Source organism: Amphiura filiformis, chromosome 13 (assembly GCF_039555335.1).
Source record: "Amphiura filiformis chromosome 13, Afil_fr2py, whole genome shotgun sequence".
Classification (NCBI taxonomy): domain Eukaryota; kingdom Metazoa; phylum Echinodermata; class Ophiuroidea; order Amphilepidida; family Amphiuridae; genus Amphiura; species Amphiura filiformis.
Genome location: NC_092640.1, coordinates 66,527,425 through 66,551,923, shown reverse-complemented (window position 1 = coordinate 66,551,923; position 24,499 = coordinate 66,527,425). Strand labels below are relative to the sequence as shown.

At 36.8% G+C, this 24,499-nt stretch overlaps 3 non-coding genes across 3 annotated transcripts; all 3 read right to left on the bottom strand.

The window, feature by feature from the left end:
* Positions 1–1,262: 1,262 nt before the first annotated feature.
* Positions 1,263–1,344, bottom strand: Trnal-aag (transfer RNA leucine (anticodon AAG)). The gene has a single exon. It is a non-coding gene; the product is annotated as a tRNA-Leu (tRNA).
* An 11,326-nt stretch (positions 1,345–12,670) lies between these two features.
* On the bottom strand, positions 12,671–12,752 carry Trnal-uag (transfer RNA leucine (anticodon UAG)). The gene has a single exon. It is a non-coding gene; the product is annotated as a tRNA-Leu (tRNA).
* Positions 12,753–13,039: 287 nt separating this feature from the next.
* On the bottom strand, positions 13,040–13,121 carry Trnal-uag (transfer RNA leucine (anticodon UAG)). Its single transcript has one exon. It is a non-coding gene; the product is annotated as a tRNA-Leu (tRNA).
* Positions 13,122–24,499: the final 11,378 nt, after the last annotated feature.

Sequence of the window (24,499 nt, the reverse complement as noted above, 5' to 3'; positions counted from 1 at the left end):
TTTGTATTGGTTGTATTATGCCTAATAGAATATGTACTTTTGTAGTTCTCTGTTCAGCGCATTGAGGCCTGGCATAATGCGCTATATAAATTTCTTTATTTATTTATTTATTTATTGAAACATAGAGCAAGTACTAAAATCATAACTTTTATACTTTTTGATATATGACGCTAACTGGTTCATCTCCTATATCTACAACACAGCGCTACCAGTACGGGTCAATTGCCTATTGTGAGTGCCCCTGTGTTGTGTGCATACATGTAGTTAACAATAACTGCATGATGTTGTAGTATGAAAAATGAGCGTTCTGTTTTTAAAAATATTTGCACAATATGCATGTGTGCTTCAAGTATAAACCTAGATGTATGTCATTGTCGAGCAATAGCTGATTATGACATTATCTTCAGAAATAATAATGTCGAACCTCAATGCCTTAAAAAAACATGGTGTCACAATGCAGTCTTGGTACTCCAAATATAGATATTAATTGATATTTGTGTCCGTGGAACGAGTTGAAAATAAGGTATTCTCGTTATTATAAGTTCATATATCTCAAGAACCGAAGTGTCTATTTTCAAAATTCAAAAAGTATGAAAAAGCTGTTTTACTGTGGCAATGAAAGAATCATGTTTGATTGCAGCATTAAAATACCACAAAATTAAAGTTTTTGATAGTACAGTTCTTTCAGAGACACCCTGTATAGAATAATACCCTGCAACCGCTTAATTCAACAATGAGAAGTAATGTTATTAGAATAGCTTTGACCTTTCACATGTTTCATGACTACAATAGTTGTTAGTTATTGTCTATCATTTGACCTTCCCGTGTATCCTCAATCGGGGAAGTATCATTGGATTTGTTTGCGGATTGTTGGTAAACATGTAAAAAGTACAAAGTCCATGATCCACTTATTCCAACATGGGCAATTTGTAGGAAGAAAGAAAGAAAGAAAGAAAGAAAGAAAGAAAGAAAGAAAGAAAGAAAGAAAGAAAGAAAGAAAGAAAGAAAGAAAGAAAGAAAGAAAGAAAGAAAGAAAGAAAGAAAGAAAGAAAGAAAGAAAGAAAGAAAGAAAGAAAGAAAGAAAGAAAGAAAGAAAGAAAGAAAGAAAGAAAGAAAGAAAGAAAGAAAGAAAGAAAGAAAGAAAGAAAGAAAGAAAGGAAGGAAGAGTGAACGAAAAAGAAAATGAATGCATGAATAAACAAATTTGAACAATTCAGGTTGAAGGGTAACTTATATTTTACTGAATCAAATGTTGAAAAATGTGGCAGCGGTGGGATTCGAACCCACGCCATCGAAATGACTGGTGCCTTAAACCAGCGCCTTAGACCGCTCGGCCACGCTACCTGCTATGCAAATATTTCCGATATAAATTTTGTTATCAATATGATACATGACCTTTTTGAACTGATTGTGAAATATCTTCATGATAATAATACAACACGTAGTTCATTTTTTTAAAGATTTCTTTATACGAAATCATTTACGGGAGATATTCATCATTTTCCAACCCGGTATCCAACGATTTATCGTCTGAATATCAATCGTGCATAGCACATTTACGTGTATCGATCCCGTGTATTCATTTCAGTGTCTCTGGTTGTATAATGTAATTATTAACCGGGCGATGTCGGTGTGCAGGGCCTTAGGCCCCGTATCCATAGGCTGTTCCCTTGTGGCATGGCATGTGCCCTTGTTCTGTGTTCACTTGTTCCCATAGGGCCTGCACTTTGGCTCGTTTTTTGCAGGTTTACATGGTCCAATAATCACAAGATGACTGACATGTGGTAACAAAGGAAGCAGTCACTGCAATTTGATTATGTTCCATATGATTGGCCATTCAAGACACCCCTGTGAATATACTATAGCGGCTTTTTCAAAATATAATACCTGTTTGCTTGACTGCATTGACAATACCCGGGAACAATACACACAGTATATGCATTGGACAAACTTTTTACAATAAGCATGATAAGTGATAATGTGACCTCCAGATGTATACATCGTTCGTCTCGCACACTGACAACATTTGATTGAATGGACTGTAGGCTACTGCGCCGTGATTACGGTGAAGGACACCGGTTCAAATCCTTTGTTTGGAGCCAATCGATAAAAGCATGCAGGGCCTCTATACCCATGTACAGTTTATCCCTACATATAACCTATGTCTTGAATACGCTGGCAAAGTTATGTAATAATCGGATTAATACTATATAGCAGTAGGTAAAAACAAGTTTTGAATAATCCGCGCTATAAAGTCCCATTCAGTGATCCCAGCGAAAGTGAAAAAAAAATCAAATTGTTACGTTTATAAAATTTTTTAATGAAAAACAAATGGCAAAAAAAACAAAACAGGAAAACGACAGTATTGACGAAGTTGAAGCCCCATTCAAATACATGTAGCTAATTTATATACTGTCAGTACCGGTATATAAATTACAGACTCACGTAAATGCATTATTTTTTGTCTTAGACACACGGCTTTCGGCTGAACCACTGCACTAGCAAGCTATGTTAGCACATCTATGACAATGACGAAAGGTACAAAATCAGCCATAGGCCTTTAGATAGCAGAAGACACCAAAGTGGTGTTTTATGACCTTTGACATTCTTTTGTCGCGAGTGACATGGTCTTTCAATTCACGCCGAGTGTCCTTGACAGGTTTGACTATGCTTCAGTGGTCATGAAAGAATTCAAAAGATAACCTCTGCCCCAATAATCCCAAGCAATTGTCTGAAACTGCTCCTCGGATCATTAGAACTCAGTCCTCAAATGATAGTCATAATAATGTCCAAAATATAAAAATTACTGACTATCATTGAAGACTGAATTCCGCAGTCTAGTATCCAAAATCTGAATTTTGATGATTTTTACGATCGCCGGGATGAAAAAAAATCAAAAAATCACTGAATGGGCCTTTAGTTCCCTCTCCTTACCCTGGCAATATAAATCAAAGAAAAATAAAGAAAAAAATAAATAAAACAAGAAAAGAAAAAAAAAGACAAAGAAAATTAACCAAATTAAGGGATCTGGAATGAGCGTTTTGAGCGTTTCGATAGTAATTTTTGTGGGACATGAGAGCACATCAGACATATCGAATTGCATTCTGAATACGAAGAATGTCTTTCTGATATCAAATAAATTTCATTGTTTGAAATTCACGATATAATACAAATTTTATGACAAATTATTAAAATTTGATATTTTCACATTTTTGATATATAACAGTCCTCGAAGTAAATATCATAAATCTAATGTTATATTCTTAAACAGTCCTTGGCATACCATACATGTATAGGCCTATGTATAGTAAATTTGTCTGATTTATCTGTTTTGTGCTGTTTAAGCAAATAGTTAAACATAATTTCCATAAAATGTAAGCTTTTACTGTCAGATATGTCCCTTTTAATTTTGAGCAGAACAAGTGAGGTAAAGGAAAGAAAATTGGAATTTACTACTACTAGCGCCAATGAATGTTATACGATTGTAAAACGGTACGATCCTCTGGGGGTAGGGGGTGTGTGGGGGTGGGTGTGTGTGTGTGTGTCCTGCACGCGTATTTTTTTTTTTTCTGCAACTATAACGGGACGCAATACGATACCGGTATGTTATAAGAATCAAACTTACAAGAAAGATGGCTCTTGTCAAATCCTACAATTCTGTCAGAGAAATATGCATATTTGCATTAAATTTTTAATTAATTGACATAATTGATTAATTAATAAATATTTTATTTAATGATTTATCATAATTCCAAATATGTCAAACAATATGTCAAATTAAAGCTAATGAAATGCTTTATAAATTGGTCAGAGCGCATTTTGCAGAATGCATTTAGTACTTTAGTTACATGATTTTTGCTATACACGCATAGGAGCTGTACTTTTAAAATCCGCGCCTAATCAATAATAATAGTCTTTCACTCCATTGTCAAAGTACTGTGCTCCCTGTAGCATTATGGAGTGACTAGGTCCTAGAGTGTGATGGTTTTGTAGCAGATGACAGTGCTCATCCAAGCCTGTGAAGGTCAGTTAGTAGCCACTTGCTGAATGGATGGCCAGTATCAACTATCAAAGAGATGCCTTGTGCAGCTGCCAATCACAGTAGAGGTTTGATAACATTTTGTTAAAAACCCAAATGTGATATAAGGACAATGCTGTGCATGTTGGTACTTAATTGTTTGGATTCTTACGTTGAAATTCCCTTGTATTAGTATTTTTATGTGTAGTGTATAGTGGTCATAAATTATATAGCTTTTAAATTTTGGGCATCATTGCTCTGTTGCACTGTACCATTATGGAATTTGAGTAAATCAATTACCGACACAAGCAGGTATACAGTGTATTATTTTATTTTTATTTCGTATCTCAGGAGCACAGCTCACTTGGTAAGGCATCAGAATTTGGTACACTAGCGCTTCGAACTTTAAATCGGAAGGTGGTGAGTTCGAGCCTCATCACGATCACATTAATTTTATAAACCAAATATTGTTCGAACTTTTCATATTTGTTTTTCTTTTATTGTTTCTTTTCTTTGTCTTTTTTTTCTTGTTTTATTTATTTATTGTATTTATTTTTCTTTGATTCATATTGCCAGTGTAAGGAGAGGAGGGAACTAACGGCCCATTCAGTGATTTTTTTTCATCCGGACGATCGTAAAAATCATCAAAATTCAGATTTTGTACAAGACTGCGGAACTCAGTCTTCCATGATATAGTCAGTAATAATCTTTTGGTCATTATATGACTATCATCATTTGACGACTGAGTTTTTATGATACATCATCCGAAGAGCAGTTTCAGACAATTCTCGCGATTCCAAATACAGCGCGCCACCAACGACGGCAGTGAAAATTGGCATTTCCCGTGTCTGGGGTCGACATCCTTTTTCATCAACCATAGCTGACCATGTTTGTGATTATTAGGCCTACTCTAAAAACACGATGTTTTATAGTACTTTTTGAATTTTTTTGAGATTTTCTGTGTTGAAGTGAAATATTGCAGTTTGATATTCACAGATGTCCTTTTCTAAAACCCGCAAACTTAATGTTGATAGGCCAACTAGGTGTTTCCTTTTTGTTATACATTTTCTAAAACCGCCCTTTTTTGTTTTTAAACTTTACGATGCTTTTCAGCCCGATACGCGCGTCAATGGGAAGTAGGCCTAGGCCTGTCCTTTTTTTAATGGAAAACGCATAGGTTTTATTTTGGTTATTAGAATAAATTGTTTTAATTCTTTCTGAATTTATTGTTTGTTCAATACGATAATAATATAACACCCACATCCATACTATAGGTGTTCCATTTTTGTAAATATCGGCCTACATTTTCTAAAAATGTGGGTTTTTTTTGCATGAAGGCGCTTATAGCGGCCCGCCGCGCGGATAGGCCTACAGCAAAAGAAATTCAAGTAAATTTTAAAAAGATTCTTAATGTCTCATTACTTATAAACATGTATCACATTGGTTTGCCGTTTTAGTTATTATTGTAATTGTTTGATTTGTTCTTATTTTATTTTTAGCCTAAATTTGTATTTTTAATTATATTACTATCAAACATTAAAAAATTACGATCGCAATAAAAACACATTGTACGCATAGCCTACCGCATAAAAATAACATTTATTTTTTTGTTAGTATTTCAATTTAAGACTTTAATACATAAGTTCAACAATACCTCATAGCCTTATAATAAAGATGAAGAAAGTTTCAAACTGCAAAAGAGTACATGAATTTTAAAAGATCATTATTTTAAGGCATATCAAAAAAATATGCATGAAAAAACTTCATAACTTTAGAACCAAGTATGCTAGACCTTTGGTGTTTTCAGTTTAAAATGATAGCTATTGTACGTGTAATGTATAGGCCCCCTATAATATTTACAGTAACACAGTTTTCAAAAATGCCTCCTTTGGCCCCCATGAACCAGATCGTGTCACAATGTCATGCCCGATTTTAATATTAATTCATGTTTCTTTTTCATATTTTATTTTTACTTCCGCTTTCCCCTTTAATAATTCATAACCCAAGGAAATTTACTTTTAATGTAGGCCTAGGCCTACTCCCAAATAGCACACGTTGGTTGGAATGAGTTTCTTTTTAGTCATATTATCGGTCGGCACCACATTGAAAAATCAAAAACTTTTTCGACTAAATATTCAATTGGACAATGTTAAACACCTAGGCCTAGGCCTATACATATTTTTTTTTAAAAGAAAATGGGAAAGATTTTAATCCCATTTTCTTTTTCTTTCTCATGAAATTATAACTTTATAAGTCAACACTGTGAAAAGAACTGAACTGTAGTGTAGCCCAACCTTTACGGCATTGTGGACTTGGGCCAAATTGGAAAGGTTTAAATTCGGAGGGTCGACATTTCTTGCATATTAAATAATGGATCAGGCCCATGGATCAAGGACTCAACCTACAAAGTAAAGAGGTCATATCTGGGGATGGACTTTATTGGAGGGGTGAACGCATTGTTTAGGCCTGCTTTATTTGAGACTGAAGGGGCGAACCGGGACATACCCCCACACCGATTTACGGTGAAGGATATACTGCACAATAAGGGACAATTTGCAGTTGATGTTTTTGACAAAAACAAGATAACTTAAAGGAGTATTTCGTGATCCTAGCATCCTCTTTTTATGACATTTTTCAGTACATATCCACGAAAAAAGACTATTCCCAAAATTTCAGTTGATTCCGATTTTGTGTTTGCGAGTTATGCATGATTATGTGTATTACACTGCTCCATAGACAATGCGTTGTAATTTCGTTCTGGTGCACCAGAACGAAATTCAAATTTCACGATATCTTTGCAAAACGAATTAATCTGCAAGAAATATTTTGTACATAAACATTATGTAGCCAGAGGTTTCCAGTGATATAAAAATCTCAACTTTTTTTGAGAAAAGTGGGGGATGAGGCTGTGGATCACGAAGTGCCCCTTTAACATGCTTAACAATGTAGTTTGGAGGCCATTTATAGGCCTAAATGAAAATGAAAACGTGCCTATTCATACAGAAGGGTAGGCCTATTCGAGCCCTGCACCAAATTTATTGAGGGGGGTGAGCCCACAGCCCCCGATTCATAAGCCTATGTAATTTTGTTGACAGAATTGCACCACGAGAGTTTATTTTAAAAATTAACAGGTTTATTTGTTTAGTACAAGTAGGCCTATATATTTTCTCCCGACATTATACATTGGGGCCAAAGTGTTTTGTTTATAGGGCTATATAGAAGGAAATGGCTTCTAAATTTACGACCTTTCGTGATCATACAGTAGGCCTACATCATGCTACAAAGAGCGTTTCAAAACGTCACACGAAAAATGCTTTAAAACGATTAATTAATATCTATTCAAGTTTGTAAAAAGGTTATAAATGTAAAACATCAATAGGCCTAGGTTAGGAAAAAAATAATAAAAATAAAAATAAGACAAGCGTTCAACACATTTATGAAAACCAAAAGCTTTTATCTTAATCATGTATCACGCATGGTAATAATTATGGGAAAAGTTATCCAAACAAGAAATTAAAAAGGCACGAATTTGCGTTTTAGATAAAATTTCCTGTTTGAAATTTTCTTGCATCAAAAGCATTTGCTATTATAGGCCTATCCAAACTCGAAAATTGACATTTTGACATCGGGTTTCTATGCCTAGATGGTCGATCAGAGACATCAACATTTTTGACATCGAGTTTTAACCGAAAATGGTTGAATAGGAATAGAGTAGGCCTACATTTGAAATTCGAAAACGTTTTAATCGTATTAAAAAAAAATGCTTTACGCTGTCCATGCTGTTAAGATAGGGCCTATCAGTATTGAATATTTCGTTATTCTAAATATTGAGAATTAGGCCTACTTTACTTAAATCAAACAAGGTTTAAAAATTGGTTTTTTTAAGGATATATTCACGACGGTCTAAGTAGGCCTATCCCCAATCATATTTTCAGTGTTTTCTTTTCTTGTAAACGAGAGCCTAAAGTATTTTCCCAAGCGCCTCGGATCGGGTTCGGAAAAGTTTGAAAATACTAGGGTTTAATTGATGCCCATTATTTTGTGTGGGAATATGCCTAACACTCTGAACATTCACAGAGCATGGAGGTAGTAGAGAAGGAGAAAGCTCGCACGCATTCTATTGTACAATCATAATTGCCGCCCTTTGAGGTTTCCAGATCAACGTTTTGATGATGTAACCCGATTATCACTTATAATCTATTGTGCTGTATACATGCATGGTCGCACACTTATGTGCGCTATAAATATGCTGAAACAGCTTAAGTCATTCTAACTTGTTGAAAATGATGCACATTATGCTTTACATCTCTTTCATTGCCTAGTTTAAAAGAGTTCTCAGGCCGCGGTTTATTTTGAAACCGCGGGGAGGAACAATTGTTAGAGTTTTGGGTAAACAAATAAAATCGGACCAACCCGGGCAGTACCGGGCAACACTGAGATACATCTCGTTTGATGGGAGAATTCCTCAACTTAACAATGTGCAATTTGTTTTAATAAGATCTTCGTATTTTTAAAACAGTGGTAAAAACAATTTTACCCGTCCTAAAAATGTGTGTGAACTGCACCATTCCATAATAAACTGTTTAGAAACATTCTGGAACAACATGTTTCAACATATTAATCGTAAAAAACATCATATATAAAATGAAATATGAATATTCAAGTTCAAGAGCTAAGTAAATGTATGCGCATCCATAATATATGTTTTGCGCATACGTGATTTACTTGTTACTAAATATGAACCCCCCATTAGACGGAGTCATTCCAGAAATTATCGGCAATGATCATTAGATCAAAGGTATATCTGTCTCTATTGTGTTTACAATAGGATTTACGTAATGAGCTTAACGCGAGCACACTCCTTCTCTACTACCTTCATGCACAGAGGTAGGCCTAAACCATGACTGTCGAAATTAACTTTAAAAAGGAGGCAGAAATGAAAAAAAAATCGTCGTTTCTGTTTCCTTGGTCGATGGTTCATCGTCGACGCGTCGTGGATGTCGACCTTTACCCATGATGCTCTGCGCGAAGTAGATTAGCCAGGCGTGATCGTAGGTGGCGCGCTGTATTTGGAATCGCGTCAATTGCTTGGGATTGTTGAATTCATTCCTTACGAGGAATGTCCATACACGTAGGATTGTTGAATTCTTCATTGTTGAATGACCACTGAAGCAGAGTTAAACCTGTCAAGGACACTCGGCGTGAATTGAACCATGGAGGTAGTAGAGAAGGAGAAAGCTCGCACGCATTCTATTGTACAATCATAATTGCCGCCCTTTGAGGTTTCCAGATCAACGTTTTGATGATGTAACCCGATTATCACTTATAATCTATTGTGCTGTATACATGCATGGTCGCACACTTATGTGCGCTATAAATATGCTGAAACAGCTTAAGTCATTCTAACTTGTTGAAAATGATGCACATTATGCTTTACATCTCTTTCATTGCCTAGTTTAAAAGAGGGCTCAGGACGCGGTTTATTTTGAAACCGCGGGGGAGGAACAATTGTTAGAGTTTTGGGTAAACAAATAAAATCGGACCAACCCGGGCAGTACCGGGCAACACTGAGATACATCTCGTTTGATGGGAGAATTCCTCAACTTAACAATGTGCAATTTGTTTTAATAAGATCTTCGTATTTTTAAAACAGTGGTAAAAACAATTTTACCCGTCCTAAAAATGTGTGTGAACTGCACCATTCCATAATAAACTGTTTAGAAACATTCTGGAACAACATGTTTCAACATATTCATCGTAAAAACATCATATATAAAATGAAATATGAATATTCAAGTTCAAGAGCTAAGTAAATGTATGCGCATCCATAATATATGTTTTGCGCATACGTGATTTACTTGTTACTAAATATGAACCCCCCATTAGACGGAGTCATTCCAGAAATTATCGGCAATGATCATTAGATCAAAGGTATATCTGTCTCTATTGTGTTTACAATAGGATTTACGTAATGAGCTTAACGCGAGCACACTCCTTCTCTACTACCTTCATGATTGAACTGACCATGTCACTCGCCACAAAAGAATGTCAAAGGTCATAAAACATCAACTTGGTGTCTTCTGCTAGTGGTTCAGCCCTAAGCCGTGTAGGCCTATTTAAGACAAAAATAATGCATTTACGTGAATCTGTAATTTATATACTGACAGTATATATAAATTAGCTACATGTATTTGAATGGGGCTTCAACTTCGTCAATACTGCCGTTTTCTTGGGTTTTTTGCCAATTGTTTTCATTAAATTTTTTTATAAAAGTAACAATTTGATTTTTTTTTCACTTTTCGCTGGGATCACTGAATGGGGCTTTGCAACGCGATATATTCAAAACTTGTATTCACCTACTGTTATAGTATTAATCCGATTATTACACAACCTCGCCAGCGTATTCAAGACATCCAATGCAAATAATCACCTAGATTATGACGTATCATACCGTAAATATGGCGGAGTACTCAAATTCATTCAACAAAAGCATGATTACAAGCTATTGCAATCTACCGCGACAGCTCGTCTCACACACATAACAAATGCACTATACGATCAAATAGGTTGACGACAACGTTTGATTGAATGGATTGAATGCACTGCATTGCGCCATGATTACGGTGAAGGACACCGGTTCAATTCCTTTGTATGGAGCCAATCAATAATTTCACGCACATCCTCTATTATTGCCCAATTATTTCCCGGGATGATTGCACACTGTAAAAGAGCTATTGTTATATAATGTTTGATGAAATCGTGTTTAACTACCGTATTTGCTTAAGAACGGCACAATACAGATAAAGCAGGCAGATTTACTACATGTGGTACATGTATATACATATAGGGAATGTGTGTGAGTCGAGTAGGGCCTATTACCTAATTATAATAGGGGCGTATCCAAAAATGAATTCACGCCCCTTTCAAATGTCGAGCCAAAGTGCAGGCCCTATGCATGTGACCTGCCACACAGACAACCTATGGATACGGCCACTAAGCAAAACAAAGGTTCGTTGTCTGTGTGGCAGGTCACATGGGAACAAGTGAACACGGAACAAGGGTACACGCCACAAGGGAACAGTGTCATCGCCCCGATATCTTCATGGCAGAAAATGCCATGGTAGGTTGAATCCACAGCCACGCATGGCCATTGTGTTCCCACCTGTTTAATAGTTTTTAAATGCATAGTGGGCTGAAGGACATCCGACTAAGGCTAATGACATTAGCCTGTGACTGACCTCTGTACGGTCAGCGAGCATACATTCGCCATTGTCATCTGCTTATAGACTGCCTCTACGATAGTCTCCTACACAGCCAGTTTGTGTAAGTCGGTCTGACACTCGTCAATCCTGTATGTTCGTGATAGCCACATACAGTCTGGCCCGAGACTACCTCCACGAGGGTCTACGCTGCGCTATTTAAAATCTTGAATTTTGGTCACTTTTTCAGCTCAAGACGCAAGCTACTCAAAGCGCAAACTAACGACTATCATATCTGTTCAAAATATATATTCAAGTGCAAGGAACCACATCTGGTTTCTTTATACGAAATCATTTACGGGAGATATTCATCATTTTCCACCCCGGTATCCAAAGATTTATCGTGTGAATATCAATCGTGCATAGCACATTTACGTGTATCGATCCCGTGTATTCATTTCAGTGTCTCTGGTTGTATAATGTAATTATTAACCGGGCGATGTCGGTGTGCGGGGCGCTTAATTTCTTTCTGCAACCATAATGGGCCGCAATATATCACTAACCGCATAGTCCGAGGCAAGGTTCATTATTGTCAGGGTTAGGGTCTTATGGTTAGGGTTAGGGTACGGGTTAGGGGTTAGGGGTTAGGGGTTAGGGTTAGGGTTTAGGGTTAGGGGGTTAAGGTTAGGGTTAGGGTTAGGGTTTAGGGTTAGGGTTTAGGGTTAGGGTTAGGGTTAGGGTTAGGGTTAGGGTTTAGGGTAAGGGTTAGGGTTAGGGTAAGGGTTAGGGTTAGGGTTAGGGATTAGGGTTAGGGTTAGGGTTAGGATTATATACGTATTTATTAGTACTAATATACTAGTAATAGTATATTGTGTGTATGCACTTTATTCCGTAATCAATAAGTATCATAAACAAACACCTTTCTGGCACAACGAATCATAGCACAGTCGTGTAGGCATTAGACTATGGATACATAGATTGTGGGTTCGAACCCCAGGTAAACCGTTGTAGAATTTTAATTCTATCGATTGCTTTTATTTTATTAAGTAAGAGGAAATAATAATGGTAATAAACTCGTGTTATATCTAGCCTCATAGGCCTATAATTACATGTATGTACTATGTGTTATCGCATTGCGGCCCATTATGGTTGCAGAAAGAAATAACGCGTGCGGGGCCTAAGGCCTCGTATCCATAGGCTGTTCCCTTGTGGCGTTTGCCCTTGTTCCGTGTTTACTTTTTCCCATGTGACCTGCCACACAGACAACGACCTTTGTTTTGCTTAGTGGCCGTCTCCATAGGTTGTCTGTGTGGCAGGTCACATAGGAAAAAGTAAACACGGTACAAGGGCACACGCCACAAGGGAACAGCCTATGGATACGAGGCCTAAGGGAGTTAATATTTTACTAAATTGACGATTCTACAATCAAATGTTTAAAAAAATATGAAAAAAGTGGCAGCGGTGGGATTCGAACCCACGCCATCGAAATGACTGGTGCCTAAAACCAGCGCCTTAGACCGCTCGGCCACGCTACCTGCTATGATTATTCTGTAGTACTGATATACATTTTGTTATCAATATGATACAGATGACGTTTATGAAATAATTTTGAAATGTTCTCATAATATACAACTTGTAGGCCATTCTTTTATTTTTTAAATCGATCATTCAATCACTGGACCAATAAATAAAATTTTCAGAAAAAAATGAATAAGAAAATAAATAAATAACTGTGAACAGGGCCGCTGAAAGGTAGTTTAAATTTTACTGAATTGCCGATTATATTGAATCAAATGTAAAAAAAAAAAAAATGTCAAAAATGTGGCAGCGGTGGGATTCGAACCCACGCCATCGAAATGACTGGTGCCTAAAACCAGCGCCTTAGACCGCTCGGCCACGCTACCGACTATAGTTAGAACTGCGAAGTTTGTTATTGATATGATACAGATGACCTTTATGAATAGTTTTGAAATGTTCTCATAATATACAACCTGCAGTCCATTCTTTTATTTTTTTTTATAAAGAACTGCTAAAATCTGTATACACTATGAAAATTAGTACGCATGTTGCCTTTGACATGAATAAGTACTCCATATTCTCATCCGTGTGGTCATATTCAGCAACATGCTGTCGAACTTTGCATTTATTTGTTCAAATTAAAGTATTAATAATGTTAATTGATATTGCTCACGCACAGCTGTTGATCTCTGAAATGTGCAAAAAGGTCTTTACATTGCCTTTCCAAAAAGGTGCAACTGCAAATATTACATTTGCATCCAAAAGCACTATAATTATTACTGGCTTGCGTTCAAGTCCATCGGGTTTAAAAATCACGTTTGTAATTTAGTCCTTTTTCTTTTAAATAAAACGGCAAAAAGCTAAGAAAATTTGATCAAAAACATGATGTATTTTTTATGCTACCATCCATGATGCAGTCATGTCTACAGTAGAATTCATCTCGACCTTTGCAGGACTTAACCCCATTAAAAGCTATTAAACCAAGATAACACTCATTGAAACAGCTCAACTGATTAAATCGGATCTTCTCTGGCTGTGCACATGTGACTGTTTTCATGTGCGATATCGCAATAAAGTTTTTTATTATAGCTTCAGTTGGGTAACCGATTATAAAGGAAACGAAAGGAAACAATGGTATGTGTACTATTGTTCACGAAATGAGACAATGGCGTGCTTTTTGTAAACCAGCATTCTTGAAAATGAGCAACATAATGATTGTTGACTTAACACGGTTTGGAATAATTTCTTCGTATTTTTGGTGTTATCTGTCGTTTACATATCCTTCCTAAAACACAAAAGTACGACCTTCTCCAAACACCTAAATTAGCTAAAAATTTAGGACATGTTACAAAACTATATTGTCTAGAATTTTAGAAGAGTACTTTTAATATTGGCCGGTTATTTTTCACACAGCGACGTTAACTAGGCAATGTACTATTACCTATAACATTAACTAAAACACCAAAGTACGAATATTTCCAAACATCTAAATTAGCTAAAAATTTAGGACATGTTAAAAACTATATTTTCTAGAACTTTACAAGAGTACTTTTTATATTGGCCGGTTATTTTTCACACAGCGACGTTAACTAGTCATATCCCCATACTTTTAACGTAGGGCTATTTGTAGAGGTCACTCGTCAATGGGAAAGAGCACTGTGTATTGTGTATAGGAAAACGGACAGTAACTGCAGTATGCTTATTTCCAAAATGCCGTTTTGTTTATTATTAGTTAGGTCAAAAACTTCAATTCCGTGACCATTTTCTGGCTAGTAAGGTTTGACGATTGATCCGACTTCTATGGACCATTTAGAAAAAAAATAGCCCCCATGTCCCTCGCGAAAATCCCGGCATTTTTCGCTAAAGGTCAAAATCCAAAATGGCCGCCGCCACCATTTTGAAAAGTTAAGTTTTGAACCAGAGCACCTATATTCATGTACAAAGACACTTTTTCGGGTATGTCAAGCACAAGGATTCCGATTCTGACATTAGTTTGACATTACGGCATAATTTTCACCCAGAAATCCAAGATGGTGGCCGGAACCATCTTGAAAAATTTAGTTTTGAACCAGAGTACCTAAAACCGTGTACAAAGACACTTTTTTTTGGATAAGTCGACCACAAGGATTTAAAATCCGACATTACTTTGACATTACGTCATCGACATCATTTTTACACAGAAATCCAAGATGGCGGCCGCCGGCGCCAAGTTTGAAAAAATAAGTTTTGAACCAGAGTACCTAAAATCGTGTACAAAGACACTTTTTCGACCCCAAGAAATCCGAATCTGACATTAATTTGACGTTATAACATAATTTTTGCCCAGAAATGCAAGATGGCCCTCATGGTAGAGTGTAAATGTAATTTTTGAATAGGAGCACCTAGGATCATGAATTATCTCACTTTTTGGCTAATTGTAAAATAGTAATGGACATGGAAGCATAGGTATGTCATTTCAGCTTTATCTGGGGTTTACGTCACTTATCTGGGGTTTAGATTGCTCTATCTGCTGTTTACGTCCCTTATCTAGGGTTAGATTCCTTATCTGGGGTTTACGCTCCTTATCTGATGGAAGGCGCCTTATCTGGGGGTTAGACTGCTTATCTGGGCTTACGTCTCTTAACTGGGGTTAAGGCGCCTTATATGGGGTTTAGATGCCTTATCTGGGGATTAGACTGTGTGACAGGTAGAGTCAGGCCTTGTATGTACTAACGCCTATTCTTATTGTCGTATTTCTGTATGCGGAAACACACAATTATCAACAATTTAGAGCTATCAGATTAATGTTTTGAGCAGAAAAAATCCGAAAATATGGTACGTTTCTAGTTTCTGTCTTTGCTAATCATTGTTGTTTAATTGGAGTTGCGTATAGGTTTAAGTTTCAAGATGGATTCCGATCATACTGCAGTTACTGTCCGTTTTCCTATACACAATACACAGTGCTCTCACCATTGACGCGTGACCTCTACAAATAGTGTATGTTAGAAGTATAGGATATTGCCTAGTTAACGTCACTGTGTGAAAAATAACCGGCCAATATTTAAAGTATTCTCTGAAATTCTAGAAAATATTGTTTTGTAACTTGTCCTAAATTTTTAGCTAATTTAGGTGTTTGGAAATATTCGCACTTTGGTGTTTTAGTGTATGTTATAGGTAATAGGACATTGCCTAGTTAACGTCACTGTGTGAAAAATAACCGGCCAATATTTAAAGTATTCTCTGAAATTCTAGAAAATATAGTTTTGTAACATGTCCTAAATTTTTAGCTAATTTAGGTGTTTGAAAATATTCCCACTTATGTGCTTTAGGAAGGATATGTAAACGACAGATAACACCAAAAAATATGAAGAAATTATTTCCAAACCGTGTAAGTCAACAACCATTATGTTTCTCATTTTCAAGAATGCTGGTTAACAATAAGCAGACTATTGTCGCATTTCGTGAACAAAGGCCCACATAGTATTGTTACCTTGCGTTTGCTTTATAATCGGTTACCCAACTGAAATTATAATACCAGCTCATTACAATACCGCACAGGTAAAACAGAAACATGTGTAGTGTGGATTTAACCAGAGAAGATCTGATTTAATCAGTTGAGCTGTTTTAAATGAGTGTTATCTTGGTTTAAGGTTAAACAAAGTGTTGAAGGGCTTTACCTCCAGAAAAAATATATTATTACTTTATACGTAAGAAAATATGTCTACTTATCATGTGAAATAAGAAAAAAAATGTGTTTTTAGCCTAATTTTTTAGCTGTTATCAAGCACTATTATTCGATTTGTTTACAAGCGCCAAGCAACTGTCGTCTAGGAGAGTGATTGACATCTTTATTATTAGAGAAGAATGGAATCTGTATAGTTCATGAATATTCATGTAGTATTTATACAACCTGTATCCCAGCCATTTTGCTTAGCTATCGTAATCGTTCATATAAGACGCCCATATGATCCATGGTGTTAAACTGATATTCAGCAACTTTATATCTCTCGATCTTTGCGATCCGAAATATTGAATTTCAACTTTAGGCACATCTCTAGCAAGATAATTAAATACCTGTCACAAATAGAGGTCTTGAAATATTACTTGCAACGTTAAAAATGTGAATAGAGAACAAATCGGGTTCAAACATGCTTCAAAAATATGAAGGTAATTGTCAACGCCTACTACCAGAATACCTGGAAGAGGGCAGACTTCATAAGGGAGTGTTCATAATATATTTTAGTGGGGGACAAAGAATTAATATTTGAGCCACGGCCCTCGGGAATGTGAAAAGCGGGGGGGTAGGAGCAACAAATTATTCATGACGGGGGGTAGGAGCAACAAATTATTCATGACGATGCGTGAGATTTTACTCATTTTCCAGCTTTTTGCGTGAGATTTATTACCTAGGCGTGAGATTATACTACCTTAGCGTGAGACCGTGAGAAAGTGACCCAATGCGTGAGACTCACGGCCAATGCGTGAGAGTTGACAGCCCTGCTTTTGTAGGCCTACCGCGTATGTCTACCGTGATGACAGTAGCGTAGCTGCCGGGAGGGGGGGGGAGTGCAAAATTGCCTATTTGGGCCCCCGCCCCTAGTGCAAGGAACAAAAGAGGGAAAGGGGGGGAGAAAGAGGAAAAAAGAGAGGAGAGGGTGAGAGGAGGGGCAGAGAGATGGGGAATCCAAACGATATGCAATACAGCTCAATAGGCATACCATATACGATTATGATAAGCCTGGCAAAATTGTCTATTTGGGCCCCCCCGCCCCAGTGGGAAATTTGGTGGATTTGGGCCCCGCCCCATAGGGCCTACAGTCTTGCCCCTCCTGGAAAAAAAATCCCAGCTACGCCGCTGCGTGATGATGTTGCAAAGTTGCGGAAGTTCATTCATAAATTTCCCATTTCCACTCGACAACAACAGACCAGCACGCAGCGCGCAGTAGCTAATCCCCGAGCTAATCAGAGACATGTGCGTTTCTCTTTCAACAGAAAATAATGTGACCATGTGACTGACACGATGTACGCTTCAAATAATTATGCTCTCGGCGTCAAAAGTATGATAAAGGAAAATATTTATAATGAACACTCCCTTATTTAGCCACACCTCAGTTCCTTTCTCGGGTTGCCTGGTATATCAGCAAAATCCTACACCTATCGCCTTCCCTTGGTAAAATCCCTGATAAAAACTCGTGATATTGAAATTGAATTTCAGCGCCAGAACTTCTATACTGTAGACATGACTGCATCATGTAAGTCAGGTGACGGACTGGTCTAGCGCGCTGGGACTATACTGTATAGTCGTAGTTACTACTAGCTGAGGCGTGGGTTCGAGGCTCACCTCTGCCAAGCTAAATTTCTAATTTCATATTAGGGAAATGGGGCTAGGCGAATTTATGTATGGCGTAGATTGGTGTGGGAGAGCTTCTTTTGATTAGGCACTACTCCATCGGTTTCAGGGCGTAGTTCATTGAACGGGCAGCTATTCAAAGTGCTTTTATATTATTGCAAAACAGATCGTGGCGATTGCATTGACAAACCTAATAAAATTAATAATTCATACCAGGGATTAATTTCATAACTCGCAAACCACCGAGATTCGATATAAGTTTGCGTTGTAAATGAACACGTGAATGAGAGTGTCATCCTCTTGTAAAAAACCGTGAATTTAGTGTCAAGCCCTTGCTTTTACCCACAAGATGGGAGAAGGATGAATCCGATGATATCCTCTATTCCAGGGGTGCTGACATGTGTTGCATTTTTGTGCTGTTAAATGGTTTGTGGAATGGTGTGGGCCGTAGTGGTCAGCGACAACCTGTAAAGTGTGCTGATGCTTGTGGATCAACGTCTAGGCGTTGTGCCTGTGCGTAGCGCACTATAAATCACTGCGCTTTTTCTTTTTCTTTCTTTGTAAGCATGCAGAATCGTAAAAAAATATATTATCGTGAACTTATACCGAGGAGTTAAATTGGAAAGTAACTTTTCATTACATTGGATTACCGGTGTTATTTGAAGTTTTATTGTAAAAAGTAAGGAAATGAAATTGCATCGGTTGTACTGTACTTTCACCCAGCACAATGCCGAGGAAAAAAAACTTGAAAAATGTCAATATACTTTCACTTCAGTTATATTCGTATGTTAATATAACGCGACGATGTATTAACGATTTCATCTAAGCGAGAAATGAATTCGGTATTTATAGTTACGCTTAATTCAGGTGTTATTTGAAGTAATGATGTTTTATAATATATAAAACATTGTGTTAACGATTTCAGAAATCTCATGATTTTGTAAATTTATATTGTCAGTTTAATTTGTCTTATTAAAATCAATCCCGAAAACCTTGAGTGAATGCTCGAATATTCACATGGTAAAAGTACGTTGGAATGAAGAAGGGAAGATTATTAACTCGTTTTCCATTTGGGATTGGGTGAATTGCAGAGGATGATTTCATTGGTTGATTACCTTTTATTATTTTTACCATCAGCCTCTCCGTGTGATAGTTTTTACCATCATAGTGCTGCGCCGTAGTGCGCTTGCGCCAAGCCGTGAGCTGACTCTTAGACTCGCCAATTTAGTTATTGGGTGGACCCCAAAATGTGAAGTATAACACGGCAATCATGGTGTTATGTTGATAAAAAAATGTATTTCCTACCTTAAATAGTGTTTTACTAATAGAATTTATGTATGAGTGATATAAAACAAATATTAATTGTCTTAAATTCGTGTAATGTTCGAAATATAATCGCCTGGTGAAATATGTATTGTTCCATTCCACTCCCCGTTCCGGCTCGTGGAATGGAAATGGAACAGTCCATTTTTCACCTCATGATTATATTTCGACCATCACACTCATAGACAGTTAATATTTGTATATTATATCACTCATACATAAATTCTAGACAGTTCATTGCTTGATTACCATTTGCCATTTTTACCATCACCCACTCCGTGTGATAGTCTTTACCATCATGTGCTTTGCCGTAGTGCGCCTGCGCCAAGCCGTGCGCTGACTCTGGACTCGCCGATTTAGTTATGGGGTGGACCCCAAAATGTGAAGTATATCACCGCAAAACATGGTGTTATGTTGATGAATAAATGTATTTCATAATTTAAATAGTATTTTAGTAATAGAATTTATGCATGAGTGATATAAAACAAATATTAACTGTCTTAAATTCGTGTAATGGTCGAAATATAATCACTCGGTGAAAGATGTATTGTTCCATTCCACTCGCCGGAACGACCATCACACTCATAGACAGTTAATATTTGTATACTATCACACTAATATGTACATATTTCCAGCTCTTTTTAACTTAGAATTTCGTTTCTTTTTCAACTTATTCGTCCTTTTCTGCTTTTTTGTGGTAAATTTTAGTCTATAAACTGTAAATTTGTGTGCCGATTGAGGGCGCTATTTATATATATTTTTAATTTAATTTAGCCAAATAATATAAGTTATTCCTAACATGTCATGATAAAAAATTTTTTGAAAATGTCGTTGTTATTCGTCACTCTTTTTCTGATGTTTTAATGCCATTATACCAGTGTCTAACCTTTGTAAAATATGAAAACACGATTTAAGATAAATAGCGCCATCAGTGTTCACCTTTTCTCAAACAACCGTGTCCCACACACACACGTACTTGGCAAATGGACCCATTTTGGGGGTTTTTTACACCCACTTTTACAATTCAGACCAAATGTCCCCCGCCCCCCCAACATTTCAAGAGAGACTGGCAAATTCTCGCTATTCGCAATAAGGGCGCCGCCAGCGGTTTGCGATGTATCATGGGAAAAATCGTGATGTATCATGGGAAAAGGTCGACATCAAGTCCGCGCAATACGAATATTACCATGCTATTACATAGGAACACGTGACAATATTTTTAGTTTGTCAATATAACGGTATTACACGCAAATCGATAGAGAAAAAATTAATTGTGCACATTTCAAATCACATTATTAAGTATTATTGAGTATCGATTCGCGTGTAACACCTTTATTTTGACAAACTAAAAAATATTGTCACGTGTTCCTATGTAATAGCATGGTAATATTCGTATTGCGCGGACTTGATGTCGACCTTTTCCCATGATACATCACGATTACATCGCAAACCTCTGGCGGCGCCCTTATTGCGAATAGCGAGAATTGAATAGAGCTGTTATATCAATATGGTGCCACACGGACTGAGGATACTCAGAACAGTCTTAACTGAATTCATCGTTTGCATCGATTCATTCAGCTCCTTCATGCTCACGAACGTTTTGTTTAGCAAGAACTTGATATATCGTGTATCTTCATCTAGCACGTTGGTCTAGTTTTCCTGTTATGTGAAATGTCGTGACTGTGTATGTGTTTTACTCCTTTGCCTACCAGTGTACCCATCCGGATGTATACAAACTCCACATGCAAAAGTGTATGCGAAAATGACAGGTCGTATGGAAAATTGTTCTTGCAATGATTAATGATTTTTTAAAGTTCTAAAATACCTCCATATTGCTAATTTCTTGGCTTTCTATCGAACCAGAAAGCCAAAAAGACTCGTGATTCTTACATGTCGCATCTCTGACAGAGCCCCTTTATCGTTACGCCGTCCGCTTCTGAAGACCCACCACACAGCGTCATCATCCCTATACCGTAGAAACCCGTCTACAAGGAATAGTAGCGACTGTGATGATAGCATATTTCACGCTAGCGCCCTCCACAATATTATATCATTATGGAATTTGAGCAAATCATTTACCGACACAGGCAGGTATACAATGTATTATTTTATCTTTATTTCGCATCTCACGAGCATAGCTCACTTGGCAAGGCATAAGACTTTGGTTCTTTAGATCGGAAGATGGTGAGTTCGAGCCTCATCACGGTCACACAAACTTTTATAAACAAAATATAGTTCAAACTTTTCATTTATATTTTCTTGCATTTTCTAAAGACTCCTTTCGTGATCATTTTTTTTTTCATATTTAGTTTAATTTGTTCTATTGTTTTTCTTTTATTGTTTCTTTTCTTTGTCTTTTTTTCTTGTTTAATTTTATTTTTTCTTTATTTTTCTTTGATTCATATAATATTGGCAGGATAAGGAGAGGAGGGCACTAAAGACCCATTCAGTGATTTGCTCATCCGGACGATCGTAAAAATCATCAAAATTCACCTTTGTCATTGTCATAGATGTGGTAACATAGCCTGCTAGTGGTTCAGCAGAAAACCGTGTGACACATAATATACATTTGGCTACATTTTATTATACGATAAATACGAATTTATTAAACATGGTAACAAATATTCTCTAGCAGATCGGTTATACGATGGAACTGGTAGGCATAGGCCTATTATAAATTCGGGATATTAAATATCTTCCTGACGAGACAGATCTGCGCATGTGGTCAAAGACGATTCCTTACTAGCCACAGACCGTCCGCTGGAATTAGTTGAACATGAACCATTCGCTATGGCTGTTGGTCGGACCTCTCATCTCTCCACATCGATTGTGACCTATAATCCCCGACATTGCCCTTATGAACTCACATCCTCCTGTTTTATTTCAATACGCTGGCGAAGTTACGTAATAATCGGATTAACTACCATAGCAATAGGTGAAAACAATTTTTGAATATACCGCGTTATACACTGATACGTTCAGGCGGTACCTCTTCATTGAACCATATCATGCTGCACCTGTAAGATTAGTATCTTTGAAAAGACCAGTATTGTATTCAATCTATGATTGCAGATATACACAGGTGATGAGTGTAACCTGCTTGTAGCGCAGCGCGATATGTTCAAAATTGTTTTCACCTATTGCTATGGTAATTAATCCGATTAATTACGTAACTTCACCAGCGTATAATGGCCGAATAAATTTTGACCATCACTTGGCTTGTTGGATTCGTCTATACTACAATTTGCTGTCGAAGTGACGTAATAATCGCAATAACTACCATCAAGCAGATTGCACTAATCACCCGCGTATGTCACCAAACATAGATTGAATACCACTCTTTTCATAAATACTAATCTTACATGGCGAGTGATTAGCATTTCTTTGACAACTATGGTTCAATGCATAGGTGCCACGTGAACGATGACGTGCAGGGCTATATATTCGAAATTGTATTCATCAATTGCTATGGTAGTTAATCCGATTAATTACGTCACATCGACAGCGAATAGCCTATGAGTATGGGTTCAAGTGGAACAAAAAATAGTGTATGTCCATTGCTAGCTATGGTAATTAATCATGTTAGTGTTTACATCACTACTTCGGTGAAGACAAGAGAAGTGTGCCTTCTCTACCAACGCCTGTGATATAACAGGTGCAAGCGAAACAAAATTGAATGACCAGAATAGTTTCCTTTGTCAGATGAATTGATTGAAGACACTCTATTCTTGATGGGACAATAGATTCAAATATGGAATAAATATTATTCCTCATCTATTTCTTTTTATTGAAAAAACTGCAATTGTGGCAACAGAACAATATTTATTTTGATTTCATTTCAAGTAGAAACAAAATCGTGCTTAAGCCAAAAACGCACCCTACCTACCATTCCTCAAGAATTGGGATGGCACAAAGGTGCAACATAGGTTTTTATTGCAAAGACGAGGACAGACAAGTAGTTACAACACATCTGTCTAACCGTGGGTTTCGCTATTATTTAGAATAAATGCTTTTACTAGTTTCTATAAAACCACAAAATTACTAAAAAAAACTATAAAAAAAAAAAAAAAAAAAAAAAAATCCACACCTAAAATTAAAAGTAGAAAGGTAGATTTGAAGAAAGATAAAAAGAACATGTCAAAAGTTAAAATTAAACGAGAATGAAAAAACGGAACCGGTGCCCGGACCATGCTCTCTTCAGCATGTCTTCAGTTCCAAAGTCTGACGCTCTATCAATTGAGCTATACGATCCTGATATACGAAACAGTCGTTATTATGTCAATACAATTGACTGGTGTTACAACATACTTAGATGGAATGCAAAGCCACCCAGTGCCAGTATATATTTGCTCAAACTCCAAATACAAAAAGCAACCAATTTTATTGAGGGCGTTTCTTAGGTATATCCTTGTAGACGGGGTTTTACGGTATCTTAGTGTCAGAATTTGCCATGATAGTAGGGCGAATCCACGAGTTCTTCAACAGGCACGCATGGCGAGTTTGTTCGAGGTAGCCAATCGACTCAGACTTAAGCACACCACGGGTTACCATAAAAATGCACGCTTCTCCCCCATTACGAATGCGCGTTGCCATTTATCAGCTGACATGACTATTTTTTTTACAATTCTCAAGGAATTTTGATTTTTCGTCAGTTTCTGTTTTCAAGACGCAGTGGAATTTCAATACGCACAGTAACGCTTATCATATTCTTTCAACACATCAACTGCAAGACTTACAAATGTTTTGTTCAAAAGGCAAAAATATCGGTATATATTAACAGTCCTGTATTCACTATTTATATATAGCTATTTATAAATCACCATAGGGTACATGGGCGCAGCCATTACACAACATCGTATCAGCAAAGAGTATCTAGTTAAGCATTCACTCCATACAAATGAATAGGAAAACAAGATGTCGGTATTCATGAATTTTCACAAAAATGATATGTACCAAAAATCTGAAGATTGGGGGACCCTGTAACTCACATATGTTATGAGAAACTAATTTTAGAGAAAAGTTACCGAAAGCGTTTAAAAATTTACCGAGCGCCATTCATTTTATAATGGTTTTTATTCGGTAAAACACACCAAATTTTGAGCGACAAGTTGC